Source organism: Pseudophryne corroboree, chromosome 2 (genome assembly GCF_028390025.1).
Source record: "Pseudophryne corroboree isolate aPseCor3 chromosome 2, aPseCor3.hap2, whole genome shotgun sequence".
Lineage (NCBI taxonomy): Eukaryota > Metazoa > Chordata > Amphibia > Anura > Myobatrachidae > Pseudophryne > Pseudophryne corroboree.
This window is the reverse complement of record NC_086445.1, coordinates 546,557,587-546,575,761: the sequence shown is the minus strand read 5'-3', so window position 1 is coordinate 546,575,761 and position 18,175 is coordinate 546,557,587. Positions and strand designations below refer to the sequence as shown.

General features: G+C 47.2%; 1 protein-coding gene across 3 annotated transcripts in view; it reads left to right on the top strand.

Moving 5' to 3' along the window:
• KIAA0753 (KIAA0753 ortholog) overlaps positions 1-18,175 on the top strand; it is a 206,541-nt gene that overhangs the window by 97,456 nt on the left and 90,910 nt on the right. The window lies entirely within an intron of this gene.

The following is an 18,175-nucleotide window of genomic DNA, read 5'->3' as shown; positions in this document are numbered from 1 at the left end:
CACACCATATCCCAGATCGATGACACAGATACCGACACGGATACTGACTCTAGTGTCGACTATGAAGATGCAAAATTACAGCCGAGGGTGGCAAAAGGTATTCGGTACATGATTATTGCCATTAAAGAGGTTTTGCATATTACTGAGGAACCCGCTGTCCCTGACACGAGGGTACACATGTATAAAGGGAAAAAGCCTGAAGTCACCTTTCCGTCCTCATTTGAACTGAGTGAATTGTGCGAAAAGGCTTGGGAATCTCCGGATAGGAGACCACAAGTTCCCAAAAGGATTCTTATGGCGTATCCTTTTCCACAAACGGATAGGATACGATGGGAATCTTCGCCTAAAGTAGACAAGGCGCTGACACGCTTGTTTAAAAAGGTGGCACTGCCTTCTCAGGATACGGCTTCCCTTAAGGATCCTGCTGATCGCAGGCAGGAAATTACCATGAAGCACATTTACACTCATTCAGGTACTATTGTTAGACCGGCTATGGCGTCGGTCTGGGTTTGTAGTGCGGTTGTGGCATGGGCAGATTCCTTATCTACGGAGATTGACACCTTAGATAGGGATGCCATTCAAATGACCATAGAGCATATCAGAGATGCTTCCTTGTATATGAGAGATGCTCAGAGAGACATTTGTTTATTAAGCTCCAGAATAAATGCTATGTCTATTTCTGCTAGGCGGCTCTTGTGGACCCGACAGTGGACGGGAGACGCCGATTCAAAGCGGCATATGGAGTCCTTGCCTTACAAAGGGGAGGAGTTGTTTGGAGACGGCCTCTCGGACCTTGTCTCTACTGCTACGGCTGGTAAGTCGAATTTCTTACCTTATGTCCCTCCGCAGCGCACAAAAAAGGCACCTCATTATCAAATGCAGTCCTTTCGTTCCAATAAAAACAAAAAGGGTACGGGGATCGTCCTTTGTTGCCAGAGGGAAAGGCAGGGGAAAGAAGCTGCACACAGCTAGTTCCCAAGAGCAGAAGTCCTCCCCTGCATCTAAAAAGTCCACCGCATGACGCTGGGGCTTCCCGGGGGGAGGCAGATCTAGTGGGGGCTCGTCTTCGGTTTTTCAGCCATGTCTGGGTTTACTCGCAGGTGGATCCCTGGGCATTAGAGATTGTTTCTCAAGAATACAGGCTGGAATTCGAAGACTTGCCTCCTCGCCGGTTTTTCAAGTCGGCTCTGCCGGCTTCCCCATCAGAGAGGGAGCTAGTGTTGGCAGCAATCCAAAAATTGTATATTCAACAGGTGATTGTCACAGTTCCTCATCTCCAGCAAGGAGAGGGATATTACTCAACCCTGTTTGTGGTCCCGAAACCGGATGGTTCGGTCAGACCCATTTTAAACCTAAAATCCCTGAACCTGTACTTGAAGAGGTTCAAGTTCAAAATGGAATCACTCAGGGCGATCATCGCCAGCCTGGAGGGGGGGGATTGGATGGTGTCCCTGGACATAAAGGATGCTTACCTTCATGTTCCGGTATTCCCCCCTCATCAGGCGTTCCTGAGATTTGCAGTGCAGGACTGTCACTACCAATTTCAGACGTTGCCGTTTGGGCTGTCCACGGCCCCGAGAATTTTCACCAAGGTAATGGTGGAAATGATGGTGCTCCTGCGCAGGCAGGGGGTCACAATTATCCCATACTTGGACGATCTCCTCATAAAGGCGAGATCTCGGCAGAAGTTGCTGGACAGCGTGTCTCTGTCCATGAAGACGTTGCAGTTACACGGCTGCATTCTCAATATACCGAAGTCCCAGCTAGTCCCTACAACGCGTCTAACTTTTTTGGGCCTGATTCTAGACACAGACCAGAAAAAGGGTTTTCTTCCGGTCGAAAAGGTTTAGGAGCTCATAGCCCTGGTCAGGAACCTATTAAAACCAAAACAGGGTTCAGTGCATCATTGCACGCGGGTCCTGGGGAAGATGGTGGCTTCATACGAGGCCATCCCTTTCGGCAGGTTCCGTGCGAGGACTTTTCAATTGGACCTCTTGGACAAGTGGTCCGGGTTCCATTTACAAATACATCGAAGGATCACCCTGTCTCCCAGGACCAGGGTATCTCTCCTGTGGTGGCTGCACAGTGCTCACCTACTAGAGGGTCGCAGGTTCGGCATTCAGGACTGGGTCCTGGTGACCACGGACGCAAGCCTCCGTGGCTGGGGAGCAGTCACACTGGGAAGAAATTTCCAAGGTCTCTGGTCAAATCTAGAGACTTGTCTCCACATCAACGTCCTGGAGTTGAGGGCCATATACAATGCCCTGCGTCAAGCGGAGGAATTGCTTCGGGAAAAAACGGTTCTGATTCAGTCAGACAATGTCACGGCAGTGGCTCATATAAACCGCCAAGGCGGAACGAGGAGCAGAGTGGCCATGGCAGAAGCGACCAGGATTCTACGCTGGGCGGAAGGCCATGTAAGCGCGCTATCAGCAGTGTTCATCCCGGGGGTGGACAACTGGGAGGCGGACTTCTTCAGCAGGCACGACCTGCATCCGGGAGAGTGGGGACTTCATCAAGAAGTCTTCGCACAGATCACGGGTCGGTGGGGACTGCCTCAAATAGACATGATGGCATCCCGTCTCAACAAAAAGCTAAAGCGGTATTGCGCCAGGTCAAGGGACCCTCAGGCGGTAGCGGTAGACGCTCTGGTGACACCTTGGGTGTTCAGATTGGTCTATGTGTTTCCTCCTCTTCCTCTCATACCCAAAGTGTTGAGAATAATAAGAATATGCAGGTTCAGAACAATCCTCATTGTTCCAGATTGGCCACGGAGGACTTGGTATCCGGCGCTGCAAGAGTTGCTCACAGAAGATATGTGGCCTCTTCCTCTAAGGCAGGACCTGCTGCGGCAGGGGCCCTGTCTGTTCCAAGACTTACCGCGGCTGCGTTTGACGGCATGGCGGTTGAACGCCGGATCCTAGCGGAAAAAGGGATTCCGGAGGAGGTCATTCCTACCCTGATCAAGGCTAGGAAAGACGTGACGTTAAAACATTATCACCGTATATGGCGAAAATATGTTTCTTGGTGTGAGGCCAGAGCTGCTCCTACGGAGGAGTTCCATTTGGGCCGTCTACTTCACTTCCTTCAAACAGGAGTGACTTTGGGCCTAAAATTAGGGTCCATAAAGGTCCAAATTTCGGCCTTATCCATTTTCTTTCAAAGAGAATTAGCCTCTCTTCCTGAAGTACAGACTTTTGTGAAGGGTGTGCTGCATATTCAGCCTCCCTTTGTGCCTCCGGTGGCGCCTTGGGATCTTAACGTGGTGTTACGTTTCCTCAAGTCACCTTAGTTTGAAACACTCAAAACTGTGGAGTTGAAATACCTCATATGGAAAGTGGTCATGTTGTTGGCATTGGCTTCGGCAAGACGTGTTTCAGAATGGGCGGCTTTATCACATAAAAGCCCATACTTGGTTTTTCACGTGGATAGGGCAGAGTTGAGGACTCGTCCTCACTTTCTGCCAAAAGTGGTCTCATCTTTTCATGTGAACCAACCTATTGTCGTGCCTGTGGCTACACGGGACTTGGAGGATTCCGAGTCCCTGGATGTGGTCAGGGCTTTGAAGATTTATGTGACCAGAACGGCTAGAATCAGGAAGACTGAAGCTCTGTTTGTTCTGTATGCGGCCAACAAGGTTGGCGCTCCTGCTTCAAAGCAGACTATTGCTCGCTGGATCTGTTATACGATTCAGCAGGCGCATTCTACGGCAGGTTTGCCATTGCTTAAATCGGTTAAGGCCCATTCCACTAGGAAAGTGGGCTCTTCTTGGGCGGCTGCCCGAGGGGTCTCGGTATTGCAATTGTGCCGAGCTGCTACTTGGTCGGGTTCAAACACCTTTGCAAAGTTCTACAAGTTTGATACCCTGGCTGAGGAGGACCTCATGTTTGCTCAATCGGTGCTGCAGAGTCATCCGCACTCTCCCGCCCGTTTGGGAGCTTTGGTATAATCCCCATGGTCCTTACGGAGTCCCAGCATCCTCAAGGACGTTAGAGAAAATAAGATTTTACTTACCGGTAAATCTATTTCTCGTAGTCCGTAGAGGATGCTGGGCGCCCGTCCCAAGTGCAGACTTCTTCTGCAAGACTTGTATATAGTTTTTGCTAACATAAGGGTTATGTTATAGTTTATCGGTTTAACCGAGGCTATGTTGTTGTTCATACTGTTCACTGAGTAGTGTATCACAAGTTATACGGTGTGATTGGTGTGGCTGGTATGGATCTCGCCCTTAGATTTACAAAAATCCTTCCTCGTACTGTCCATCTCCTCTGGGCACAGTTTCCCTAACTGAGGTCTGGAGGAGGGGCATAGAGGGAGGAGCCAGTGCACACCCAGAGTCCAAAGCTTTCTTAAAGTGCCCTATCTCCTGCGGAGCCCGTCTATTCCCCCTGGCCCTTACGGAGTCCCAGCATCCTCTACGGACTACGAGAAATAAATTTACCGTTAAGTAAAATCTTATTTTTTCCTCTATTATTACAGCAAAACAAAGTGCGTACCACACTCACAGGAAAGACAGTGGAGACATTCCCATCTGGGTTTCTTTTGGATCCACACCCGTCTCAAACTCAAGAACCAAGCATATATTTTGATGGTCCCAAAAACAAAAGAAAGGATGTGCCACTTAATCCGTATCTCTTAAAAGTTTATTTATACAAAAATTCCCATAGTTGGAATGTATAGAAAAATACAGACAAGAAATCGACAAACATCCAAACAAAGATACCAACGGTTTATTCCTTTAAAAAAAAAAAAAAAACATTAAAAACGTGATTTTGCACCAATATGTGTCCGGACTTCATAAAGTGCAAATAATAGTAGAAATACCTCAATGGTGGTCTTTTGAAGTTAGAAGAGGTTTTACAGTGCCCAGTGGTTGTCGACGCGTTTCGGCTCAGCAGGAGCCTTCCTCAAGACATGTGGGCACTGTGCAACCCCATGCTATTTAACTGGGCACTGACCAATAAGGAGTGCAAGAAATGACCTCGCACTCATACTATTAATTGTTCCATTTAATGGATAAAATATAAAATATTTAGTATAGAATTAAAAAGCACTCTCGACATAATTCATATATAACTTGATAACTTGATTTTGATGTTAATTCATCAGATTCCATGTTATCAACAAAGTCAGCTGACAGGAAATGGAAAAGTCCTATTCTTATGTGAAGTCTGTGCTTGCATCCAAAAGAAACCCAGATGGGAATGTCTCCACTTTATTTCCTGTGAGTGTGGTACGCACTTTGTTTTGCTGTAATAATAGAGGAAAAAGATACCTTTATGCACTTGACTTGACTATACCTTTAAGTGAGTTTAGGTATGCGTCTCTCTGTATGCTAGTTGGTGAAGGTCCCACAGAAAGGGTGAAGAAATATAAAGAAACCTTTACACGCATGAATACTTGCTCCTAGTGTGAGTTTGCGGTACGCACCCCACATAGATCATTCTCTTCTGGTGTTCCTTCCACTTTAATTGGACAAGGACTGTTTTAAACAAAGGACTATACAAAACGACATTACACATTGTACGTTTATTCATTTTTTTCTTCACATAAAACTGCTGAGACCAAATCATCATAATTGAAATTCCAGACGATCAAGAAATTGAAGAAACCAACACTTCTACATTGAAAAGGGACGTATATATCACATATGTTTTGTTGTATATTAGGGCGCTTATACTGGGAAAGATTGCCTTCTCTTTTGCAATTTCTGTTTCAGTGGGGTATGGTGACACCGCGTTAGGCAATCATCACCGGTTAAAGCTGCCTTGCGCACATTTTGAGTTCCCCACTCCTTTGCTGCCATTGAATTCTCAACTCTGCCCTATCTTCTTGGAAGATCAGGTAAGGACTCTTGTGAGACAAGGCCCCCAACTCAGACACCCGCCTTGCGGATGCCAATGCCAAAAGCATCACCACTTTCCAAGTGAGAAACTTCAATTCTATCTCCTTCAGAGGTTCAAACCAATCCGATTGAAGGAACTGCAACACCACATTAAGGTCCCATGGTGCCACTGGAGGCACAAATGGAGGCTGGATGTGCAGCACGCCTTTCACGAATGTCCGAACTTCTGGAAGAGAGGCCAATTGTTTTTGAAAGAAAACTGATAAGGCCGAAATCTGAACCTTGATTGAAACCAATCTTAGGCCCGCATCCACACCAGCCTGCAGAAAATGGAGAAAATGTCCTAACTGAAACTCTTCCGTAGGAGCCTTCGTGGATTCACACCAAGACACATATTTTCTCCAAATACGGTGGTAATGTTTAGACGTTACTCCTTTCCTGGCCTGAATAAGAGTGGGGATGACTTCCTTGGGAATACCCTTTCGGGCTAGGGTCCGGCGCTCAACAGCCATGCCGTCAAATGTAGCCGCGGTAAGTCTTGATACACACGGTCCCTGCTGCAGCGGGAGGAAAAGGCCGAGGATCTTCTATAAGCAACTCCTGAAGAACTGGATACCAAGCCCTCCTTGGCCAATCTGGGGCAATGAGGATTGCTCGAACCCTTGTTCTGTTATGCACACCAGTGCCTGCAGGAATGTACTGGTGTTTGAACTGTTATGCAGAACAAATGGACTCACAGACAGACTGGGGAATATGACATAACGTACACAGAAGGTGATAGGGTAACAAAATACACACAAAGTGAACAGAGAAGCCCAGAGGCTAAGGAACTGGGTGTCTCCCTTGTATTAGTAATGCTCAGATGAGAAAGGCAAGATGTTGTGTTTTAATACGTAGAGAACCCGAAATGCTGTTGCTAAGGGCAACAGCAAAACCCTAAAGGGTTACCAACGGGTGTGGCAGTAAACTCCTTGGTCAGAGATGGAATGATAGACACAAGGAGAGTCTCCTCAATCCTAATTCTCACTTGCAGTGCACAGGTTCAGCTTACTGCCACTAAACTGACCCCTGACACCTAGCACAGTGAGACAGGATTAGACAGGCAAGTCTTAGAATACAGCCGCAAACTTGCTAAGTTCACAGAGTAGTAACAGAACCCCAGCAAGCTAAACGACTGACTCCAGTCTTACTGCTAGGTCTGGATTGGCAGAGTGTAATACCAAATCTCCAGGCCTATTTGCAGTAAGCAACAAACAAATACAAAGCTACACAGTACTGGCTAACTTTCAGGAACTGACTAACCAACAAAGATTCAGCAGCATCTGCTTACCCTAAGAAGAGGCCTTATAAAGCAGGTGCTGTCCACGCCCCACTCAGACCTCACAGACTGTGAGCACAAAAACCAGCACCGGATCCCCTACCGTGCACAGAGCCTGTAACCACTGCACAGCAAAAGACCCGAACCGGAGTATCCGCTGCGCTCAGGTTACTCTGCTAGCACTTGTCTCCCGGTTGCCATGACGACGTGGCAGCACAGGGCAGGAGACCCTAACATGTTCTTCTTATGATTTTGAGAACTTTTGGTATCAGTGGAAGTGGAGGAAAGACATATACCGACCGAAACACCCACTGGGTCACCAGTGCATCCACTGCTATTGCTTGAGGGTCTCTCACCTGGAACAATATCTCTGAAGCTTCTTGTTGAGACGGGATGCCGTCATGTCTACTTGAGGAACTCCCCAAAGACTTGTCACCTCTGCAAAGATTTCTTGGTGGAGGCTCCATTCTCCTGGATGGAGATCGTGTCTGCTGAGGAAGTCTGCTTCCCAGTTGTCCACTCCAGGAATGAAAATTGCTGACACAGCTCTTGCATGCCTTTCTGCCCAGAGGAGGATCTTTGTCACCTCTGCCATTGCCGCTCTGCTTTTCGTTCCGCCCTGATGGTTTATGTACGCTACTGCTGTTACATTGTCCGACTGAATCTGCACGGGTTGATCTTGAAGAGGATGTACCGCTTGTAGAAGGCCGTTGTAAATGGCTCTCAATTCCAGAACGTTTATGTGAAGGCAGGTTTCCTGACTTGACCATTTTCCTTGGAAGCTTTGCCCCTGTGTGACTGCTTCCCAGCCTCGGAGACTTGCATCCGTGGTTACTAGGACCCAGTCCTGAATCCCGAACCTGCGTCCCTCTAGTAGGTGAGAACTGTGTAGCCACCACAGGAGCGAAATCCTGGCTTTTGAGGGCAGGATTATTTTCCAGTGCATGTGTAGGTGGGATCCGGACCACTTGTCCAACAGCTCCCACTGGAATATTCTGGCATGGAATCGGCCAAACTGTATGGCCTCGTAGGCCGCCACCATCTTCCCCAACAATCGAATGCTTTGATGTATTGACACTCTTGTTGGCTTCAAAATCTGTTTGACCATTCTCTGGATTTCCAGAGCCTTTTCTATTGGAAGAAATACTCTCTGAACTTCTGTGTCCAGTATCATACCCAGAAAGGACAATCTTGTTGTTTGTTCCAATTGTGACTTCGGAAAATTCATGATCCAACCGTGTTGTTGGAGTACTAACAGGGAGAGTGCAATGTTCTGGACCAACCGTTCCCTGGATCTCGCTTCTATCAGGAGATCGTCCAGGTAAGGAATTATATTGACTCCTTGTTGTCGAAGGAGGACCATCATCTCTGCCATCACCTTGGTGGATACCCTCAGTGCCGTGGAGAGCCCAAACGGCAACGTCTGGAACTGGTAATGGCAATTCTGTATTGCGAATCTCAGATAAGCTTGGTGAGGAGGATAAATGGGAACATGCAAGTAAGCATCTTTTATGTCTACCGAAACTATAAAGTCCCCTTCCTCCAGACTGGACATCACCGCCCTCAGAGATTCCATCTTGAACTTGAACCTTTTGAAGTAGAGATTCAGATTTTTCAGGTTTAAAATTGGTCTGACCGAGCCGTCCGGCTTCGGAACTACAAAAAGGCTTGAATAAAAACATTCTCCTTGCTGTGACAAGGATACCAGGACAATGGCTTGATCCTGACATAAATTTTGAATTGCAGTTGTTACTACTTCTCTGTCTGTAAGTGAAGCTGGCAAGGTCGATTTGAAAAATCGGCATGGGGGGACGTCTTGAAACTCCAGTTTGTATCCATGGGACACTATTTGTAAGACCCATGGGTCCAGGCCAGATTGAAGCCAGATCTGACTGAAAAGTTTCAGACGTGCTCCCACCCAAGCGGACTCCCGCACGGGAGCCCCAGCGTCATGCTGCAGATTTGGCAGAAGCAGGTGTTTATTTCTGCTCCTGCGATCCTGGAGACGCTGCTGATTTCTTTCCTCTTCCCCTTCTTTTACCTGCAAAGAAGGGGGAACCTTTGGCCTTTTTGTGTTTGTTGGGCCGAAAGGACTGCATGTGAGAGTGATGTGTCTTTTTCGCCGGTGCAGGAGCATAAGGCAAGAATGTCGACTTACCTGCGGTAGCCGCAGGGACTAACGCATCCAGCCCATCTCCAAACAAGGCCTCTCCTTTATACAGGAGAGCCTCCATATTTCTTTTGGAATCTGCATCAGCATTCCACTGGCGAATCCACAACGCCCTCCGAGCTGATACCGCCATGGTAGCAGCTTTTGAACCTAAAAGTCCAATATCTTTCATGGCTTCTAGCATGTATGCAGCAGCATCTTTTATATAACCTAACGTTAGGAGTATCTCGTCTCTATCGTGTCAATTTCCGATGACAAGTTATCTGACCATTTCTCGATAGCCCTACTCACCCACGTGCAAGCAATGGTGGGCCTCAGCAGTGTACCATTGGCCACATAAATAGATTTTAACGTAGTCTCCAACTTGCGGTCTGCCAGCTCCTTCAGTGAAGCCGTCCCAGGTGCAGGGAGAATCACCTTTTTAGTTAAACTTGACAGGGCACTGTCTAATACAGGGGGTGACTCCCATTTTTTCCTGTCCTCTGCTGGGAAAGGATAAGCAACCTGAATCCTTTTGGGAATCTGAAATTTATTTTCAGGGTTTACCCAAACTCCCTCAAATAGAGTATTCAGCTCATGAGAAGGAGGGAAAGTTACATTAATTTTCCTTTCTTTATAAAAATAAGCTTTCTCCTGAGGTACAGGAGGGCTTTCCGTAACTTCCAAAACTTCCTTTATAGCAACAATCATATATTGAATGCTTTTTGCCATTTTAGGATCTATCCCCCTGGAATCACTATCGTCGACACAGGAATCAGAGTCCGTGTCGGTATCAGTATGTACTATTTGTGCAAATGTTCTCTTATGTGACCCAGCGGGGTCGCCTGTGGATGAAGAGGCAGAACTATGAAAAATCACATCTTCTTCTACTGATTTTCTCCAGCTCTCTGCATGAGACTCGGACTTATCTAATCTCTTACTGATATGATTCACACTATCACGTAATTCTTTCACCCATTCAGGCTCATGGTGTGCCGGCAGCGCCACCACATTACAACTCTGTGTCCCTAAAATGGCTCCCTCAGGGGAAGAGCTCCCTGCCTCAGACATGTCACACACGTGTACAACCACACCACAGACACTCCGGGACTTATAGGTGACAGACCCACAGTAAAATCTGTCAGAAGGACACAGATAGGATTTGCCAGCTCACAACCCAGCGCCAGTAACACAATGTCTGTGAAACACAAAATGCCCACTGACATGCAGCGCTTTTATAATGTTAATCACACAATTATATAGCACCAAATTCACTGTGCCGCCCCCCTCTGTTTTGCACCCTGATACTTGTTCAGCAGTGGAGGAGGACCAGCGTTCTTCTCTGCAGCCTGGAAGGAGAGAAAATGGCGCTGAGCAGTATGCTGGCTGCCTGAGGAGGAAGCCCCGCCCCTTCAATGGCGCGTTTCTCCTCAGCATTAATGAGGTAATTTTTTATACTGGCGTGAGTAGGACCGTGCCTCAGCACCTTATGCCCCTTATTATGCCAGTTTCAATAGGTTTCATGCTGCCCAGGGCGCCCCCCGCCCTGCACCCTGCAGTGCCTGTGTGGGCAACATGGCGCGCTGCGCTCTCGCGCGGTTCCTTTAACCGTCACTTTGATTGAAGATCCTCACCTGTCTTCTGCCTTCTGGCTCTGTAAGGGGGTTGACGGCGTGCTGTGGGAGTGAGCACATAGCCGCAGCTAGCGTTCAGTACCCTTCAGGAGCTAATGGTGTCCTGTCAGCCAGATGCAGAGCCATGAAACTATTCAGGAAGTTGGTTCCTACTTCTGCCCCCTAAGTCCCACGAAGCAGGGAGACTGTTGCCAGAAGTTCTCCCTGAAAATAAAAAACCTAACATACCGGTAAGGCTTTTCAGAGAAACTCAGTAGAGCTCCCCTGGAGTGCATCCAGTCTGCCTGGGCACATTTTCTAAACTGAGGTCTGGAGGAGGGGCATAGAGGGAGGAGCCAGTTCACACCCTTGAAAAGTCTTAAAGTGCCCATGGCTCCTGCAGAACCGTCTATAACCCATGGTACTGAAGTGGACCCCAGCATCCTCTAGGACGTATGAGAAACAGGTAATATTCACTCACCACTTAAGAGTTTTTCAGGAGTTTCCTCCAAATAGGAAGCCTTAAGTTCTCCCTTTGATTAAGGATCCTATTCAGGTTGAGTAACAGATTCTGCTAAAAGGAAGAATTTGCTACTCCGTACAATCGCATGCAGGGGGCCGCCCAGCACAAGGCAAGGCCGCCCAGCATGCTGACCAGAGAATTGCGGATGCAGAATTCTTTCTGTGGCTTTCTGTGTTGAGGCAAATTAGCCCAGTTCCTGCTTGTCAACATAACATTCTTTTGGGTGTGGTTCTGTAGTATAATGTATAAAATAAATATATATATATATATATATATATATATGGGAATTCAAATGTTTGAAAACCCGGTTGGGTGTCTGTTTATTCCTGTCTATTAGATAGGAAAAAGCAGACACCCAACTGAGTTTTCAAACATTTGAATTCCACCCATAGTGTCTGTGACTCTTCACAGATCTTCAGGGAAATTGTGGAATAGATTAATGTCATGTGAACAATGATTAATTAGTAAGAAGACTTGCCATACTATACTTGTCCTGCCCATAAGCAGTTATCTATTGTCCCCAAGCAGGTCATAGGAGAGAATCAATAAATGTAAAAAGTGACCAAGTAAATAAACCTGAAAGTTCAATAAACACAAAGGGTTACATGTGGTCTCATATCTCGTTCAACACTTAATTGTGTCCATCAGGTGGTTGATAATTGGTAGGAAAATAAGTTGGTTAAATTGATCTTGATGTCTAGCTTTATCAGCTGTTCCTATACTGTCCATTTTACTACTACTACTCCAGTGGGTACAAAAGATCTGTGTATATGTCTCTGTAGCTGTGATGGGTTACATGGGTTCCCAGTAGAGATGAGCGCCTGAAATTTTTCGGGTTTTGGTTTTGGGTTCGGTTCCGCGGCCGTGTTTTGGGTTCGACCGCGTTTTGGCAAAACCTCACCGAATTTTTTTTGTCGGATTCGGGTGTGTTTTGGATTCGGGTGTTTTTTTTAAAAAACACTAAAAAAACAGCTTAAATCATAGAATTTGGGGGTCATTTTGATCCCATATTATTATTAACCTCAAAAACCATAATTTCCACTCATTTTCAGTCTATTCTGAATACCTCACACCTCACAATATTATTTTTAGTCCTAAAATTTGCACCAAGGTCGCTGGATGACTAAGCTAAGCGACACTAGTGGCCGACACAAACACCTGGCCCATCTAGGAGTGGCACTGCAGTGTCACGCAGGATGTCCCTTCCAAAAAACCCTCCCCAATCAGCACATGACGCAAAGAAAAAAAGAGGCGCAATGAGGTAGCTGACTGTGTGAGTAAGATTAGCGACCCTAGTGGCCGACACAAACACCGGGCCCATTTAGGAGTGGCACTGCAGTGTCACGCAGGATGTCCCTTCCAAAAAACCCTCCCCAATCAGCACATGACGCAAAGAAAAAAAGAGGCGCAATGAGGTAGCTGACTGTGTGAGTAAGATTAGCGACCCTAGTGGCCGACACAAACACCGGGCCCATTTAGGAGTGGCACTGCAGTGTCACGCAGGATGTCCCTTCCAAAAAACCCTCCCCAATCCGCACATGACGCAAAGAAAAAAAGAGGCGCAATGAGGTAGCTGACTGTGTGAGTAAGATTAGCGACCCTAGTGGCCGACACAAACACCGGGCCCATTTAGGAGTGGCACTGCAGTGTCACGCAGGATGTCCCTTCCAAAAAACCCTCCCCAATCAGCACATGACGCAAAGAAAAAAAGAGGCGCAATGAGGTAGCTGACTGTGTGAGTAAGATTAGCGACCCTAGTGGCCGACACAAACACCGGGCCCATTTAGGAGTGGCACTGCAGTGTCACGCAGGATGTCCCTTCCAAAAAACCCTCCCCAAACAGCACATGACGCAAAGAAAAATAAAAGAAAAAAGAGGTGCAAGATGGAATTGTCCTTGGGCCCTCCCACCCACCCTTATGTTGTATAAACAAAACAGGACATGCACACTTTAACCAACCCATCATTTCAGTGACAGGGTCTGCCACACGACTGTGACTGATATGACGGGTTGGTTTGGACCCCCCCCAAAAAAGAAGCAATTAATCTCTCCTTGCACAAACTGGCTCTACAGAGGCAAGATGTCCACCTCATCATCACCCTCCGATATATCACCGTGTACATCCCCCTCCTCACAGATTATCAATTCGTCCCCACTGGAATCCACCATCTCAGCTCCCTGTGTACTTTGTGGAGGCAATTGCTGCTGGTCAATGTCTCCGCGGAGGAATTGATTATAATTCATTTTAATGAACATCATCTTCTCCACATTTTCTGGATGTAACCTCGTACGCCGATTGCTGACAAGGTGAGCGGCGGCACTAAACACTCTTTCGGAGTACACACTTGTGGGAGGGCAACTTAGGTAGAATAAAGCCAGTTTGTGCAATGGCCTCCAAATTGCCTCTTTTTCCTGCCAGTATAAGTATGGACTGTGTGACGTGCCTACTTGGATGCGGTCACTCATATAATCCTCCACCATTCTTTCAATGGTGAGAGAATCATATGCAGTGACAGTAGACGACATGTCCGTAATCGTTGTCAGGTCCTTCAGTCCGGACCAGATGTCAGCATCAGCAGTCGCTCCAGACTGCCCTGCATCACCGCCAGCGGGTGGGCTCGGAATTCTGAGCCTTTTCCTCGCACCCCCAGTTGCGGGAGAATGTGAAGGAGGAGATGTTGACAGGTCGCGTTCCGCTTGACTTGACAATTTTCTCACCAGCAGGTCTTTCAACCCCAGCAGACTTGTGTCTGCCGGAGAGAGAGATCCAAGGTAGGCTTTAAATCTAGGATCGAGCACGGTGGCCAAAATGTAGTGCTCTGATTTCAACAGATTGACCACCCGTGAATCCTTGTTAAGCGAATTAAGGGCTCCATCCACAAGTCCCACATGCCTAGCGGAATCGCTCCGTGTTAGCTCCTCCTTCAATGTCTCCAGCTTCTTCTGCAAAAGCCTGATGAGGGGAATGACCTGACTCAGGCTGGCAGTGTCTGAACTGACTTCACGTGTGGCAAGTTCAAAGGGCATCAGAACCTTGCACAACGTTGAAATCATTCTCCACTGCGCTTGAGACAGGTGCATTCCACCTCCTATATCGTGCTCAATTGTATAGGCTTGAATGGCCTTTTGCTGCTCCTCCAACCTCTGAAGCATATAGAGGGTTGAATTCCACCTCGTTACCACTTCTTGCTTCAGATGATGGCAGGGCAGGTTCAGTAGTTTTTGGTGGTGCTCCAGTCTTCTGTACGTGGTGCCTGTACGCCGAAAGTGTCCCGCAATTTTTCTGGCCACCGACAGCATCTCTTGCACGCCCCTGTCGTTTTTTAAATAATTCTGCACCACCAAATTCAAGGTATGTGCAAAACATGGGACGTGCTGGAATTTGCCCATATTTAATGCACACACAATATTGCTGGCGTTGTCCGATGCCACAAATCCACAGGAGAGTCCAATTGGGGTAAGCCATTCCGCGATGATCTTCCTCAGTTGCCGTAAGAGGTTTTCAGCTGTGTGCGTATTCTGGAAACCGGTGATACAAAGCGTAGCCTGCCTAGGAAAGAGTTGGCGTTTGCGAGATGCTGCTACTGGTGCCGCCGCTGCTGTTCTTGCGGCGGGAGTCCATACATCTACCCAGTGGGCTGTCACAGTCATATAGTCCTGACCCTGCCCTGCTCCACTTGTCCACATGTCCGTGGTTAAGTGGACATTGGGTACAACTGCATTTTTTAGGACACTGGTGAGTCTTTTTCTGACGTCCGTGTACATTCTCGGTATCGCCTGCCTAGAGAAGTGGAACCTAGATGGTATTTGGTAACGGGGGCACACTGCCTCAATAAATTGTCTAGTTCCCTGTGAACTAACGGCGGATACCGGACGCACGTCTAACACCAACATAGTTGTCAAGGCCTCAGTTATCCGCTTTGCAGCAGGATGACTGCTGTGATATTTCATCTTCCTCGCAAAGGACTGTTGAACAGTCAATTGCTTACTGGAAGTAGTACAAGTGGGCTTACGACTTCCCCTCTGGGATGACCATCGACTCCCAGCAACAACAGCAGCGCCAGCAGCAGTAGGCGTTACACGCAAGGATGCATCGGAGGAATCCCAGGCAGGAGAGGACTCGTCAGAATTGCCAGTGACATTGCCTGCAGGACTATTGGCATTCCTGGGGAAGGAGGAAATTGACACTGAGGGAGTTGGTGGGGTGGTTTGCGTGAGCTTGGTTACAAGAGGAAGGGATTTACTGGTCAGTGGACTGCTTCCGCTGTCACCCAAAGTTTTTGAACTTGTCACTGACTTATTATGAATGCGCTGCAGGTGACGTATAAGGGAGGATGTTCCGAGGTGGTTAACGTCCTTACCCCTACTTATTACAGCTTGACAAAGGGAACACACGGCTTGACACCTGTTGTCCGCATTTCTGTTGAAATAGTTCCACACCGAAGAGCTGATTTTTTTTGGTATTTTCACCAGGCATGTCAACGGCCATATTCCTCCCACGGACAACAGGTGTCTCCCCGGGTGCCTGACTTAAACAAACCACCTCACCATCAGAATCCTCCTGGTCAATTTCCTCCCCAGCGCCAGCAACACCCATATCCTCCTCATCCTGGTGTACTTCAACACTGACATCTTCAATCTGACTATCAGGAACTGGACTGCGGGTGCTCCTTCCAGCACTTGCAGGGGGCGTCCGTCCAGTGTTGGGAAGGTCAGGCATCGCAACCGACACAATTGGACTCTCCTTGTGGATTTGGGATTTCGAAGAACGCACAGTTCTTTGCGGTGCTACTGCTTTTGCCAGCTTGAGTCTTTTCATTTTTCTAGCGAGAGGCTGAGTGCCTCCATCCTCATGTGAAGCTGAACCACTAGCCATGAACATAGGCCAGGGCCTCAGCCGTTCCTTGCCACTCCGTGTGGTAAATGGCATATTGGCAAGTTTACGCTTCTCCTCCGACAATTTTATTTTAGGTTTTGGAGTCCTTTTTTTACTGATATTTGGTGTTTTGGATTTGACATGCTCTGTACTATGACATTGGGCATCGGCCTTGGCAGACGACGTTGCTGGCATTTCATCGTCTCGGCCATGACTAGTGGCAGCAGCTTCAGCACGAGGTGGAAGTGGATCTTGATCTTTCCCTAATTTTGGAACCTCAACATTTTTGTTCTCCATATTTTAATAGGCACAACTAAAAGGCACCTCAGGTAAACAATGGAGATGGATGGATACTAGTATACAATTATGGACGGACTGCCGAGTGCCGACACAGAGGTAGCTACAGCCGTGAACTACCGTACTGTGTCTGCTGCTAATATAGACTGGTTGATAAAGAGATGTCGTAGTATGTATGTATGAAGAAGAAAGAAAAAAAAACCACGGTTAGGTGGTATACAATTATGGACGGACTGCCGAGTGCCGACACAGAGGTAGCCACAGCCGTGAACTACCGTACTGTACTGTGTCTGCTGCTAATATAGACTGGTTGATAAAGAGATGTCGTAGTATGTATGTATGAAGAAGAAAGAAAAAAAAACCACGGGTAGGTGGTATACAATTATGGACGGACTGCCGAGTGCCGACACAGAGGTAGCCACAGCCGTGAACTACCGTACTGTACTGTGTCTGCTGCTAATATAGACTGGTTGATAAAGAGATGTAGTAGTATGTATGTATAAAGAAGAAAGAAAAAAAAACCACGGGTAGGTGGTATACAATTATGGACGGACTGCCGAGTGCCGACACAGAGGTAGCCACAGCCGTGAACTACCGTACTGTACTGTGTCTGCTGCTAATATAGACTGGTTGATAAAGAGATGTCGTAGTATGTATGTATAAAGAAGAAAGAAAAAAAAACCACGGTTAGGTGGTATACAATTATGGACGGACTGCCGAGTGCCGACACAGAGGTAGCCACAGCCGTGAACTACCGTACTGTACTGTGTCTGCTGCTAATATAGACTGGTTGATAAAGAGATGTAGTAGTATGTATGTATAAAGAAGAAAGAAAAAAAACCACGGGTAGGTGGTATACAATTATGGATGGACTGCCGAGTGCCGACACAGAGGTAGCTACAGCCGTGAACTACCGTACTGTGTCTGCTGCGACTGGATGATAAATAATGATATAAAAAATATATATATCACTACTGCAGCCGGACAGGTATATATATTATATAATGACGGACCTGCTGGACACTGTCTGTCAGCAGAATGAGTTTTTTATAGAATAAAAAAAAAAACACCACACAAGTGAAGTCACACGACGAGTGTTTAACTTTTTCAGGCAATCACAATATAGTATACTACTAACTATACTGGTGGTCAGTGTGGTCAGGTCACTGGTCAGTCACACTGGCAGTGGCACTCCTGCAGCAAAAGTGTGCACTGTTTAATTTTAATATAATATGTACTCCTGGCTCCTGCTATAACCTATAACTGGCACTGCAGTGCTCCCCAGTCTCCCCCACAATTATAAGCTGTGTGAGCTGAGCACAGTCAGATATATAATATATACATAGATGATGCAGCACACTGGGCTGAGCAGTGCACACAGATATGGTATGTGACTGTCTTGTACTCCTGGCTCCTGCTATAACCTATAACTGGCACTGCAGTGCTCCCCAGTCTCCCCCACAATTATAAGCTGTGTGAGCTGAGCACAGTCAGATATATAATATATACATAGATGATGCAGGCATGCAGCACACTGGGCTGAGCAGTGCACAC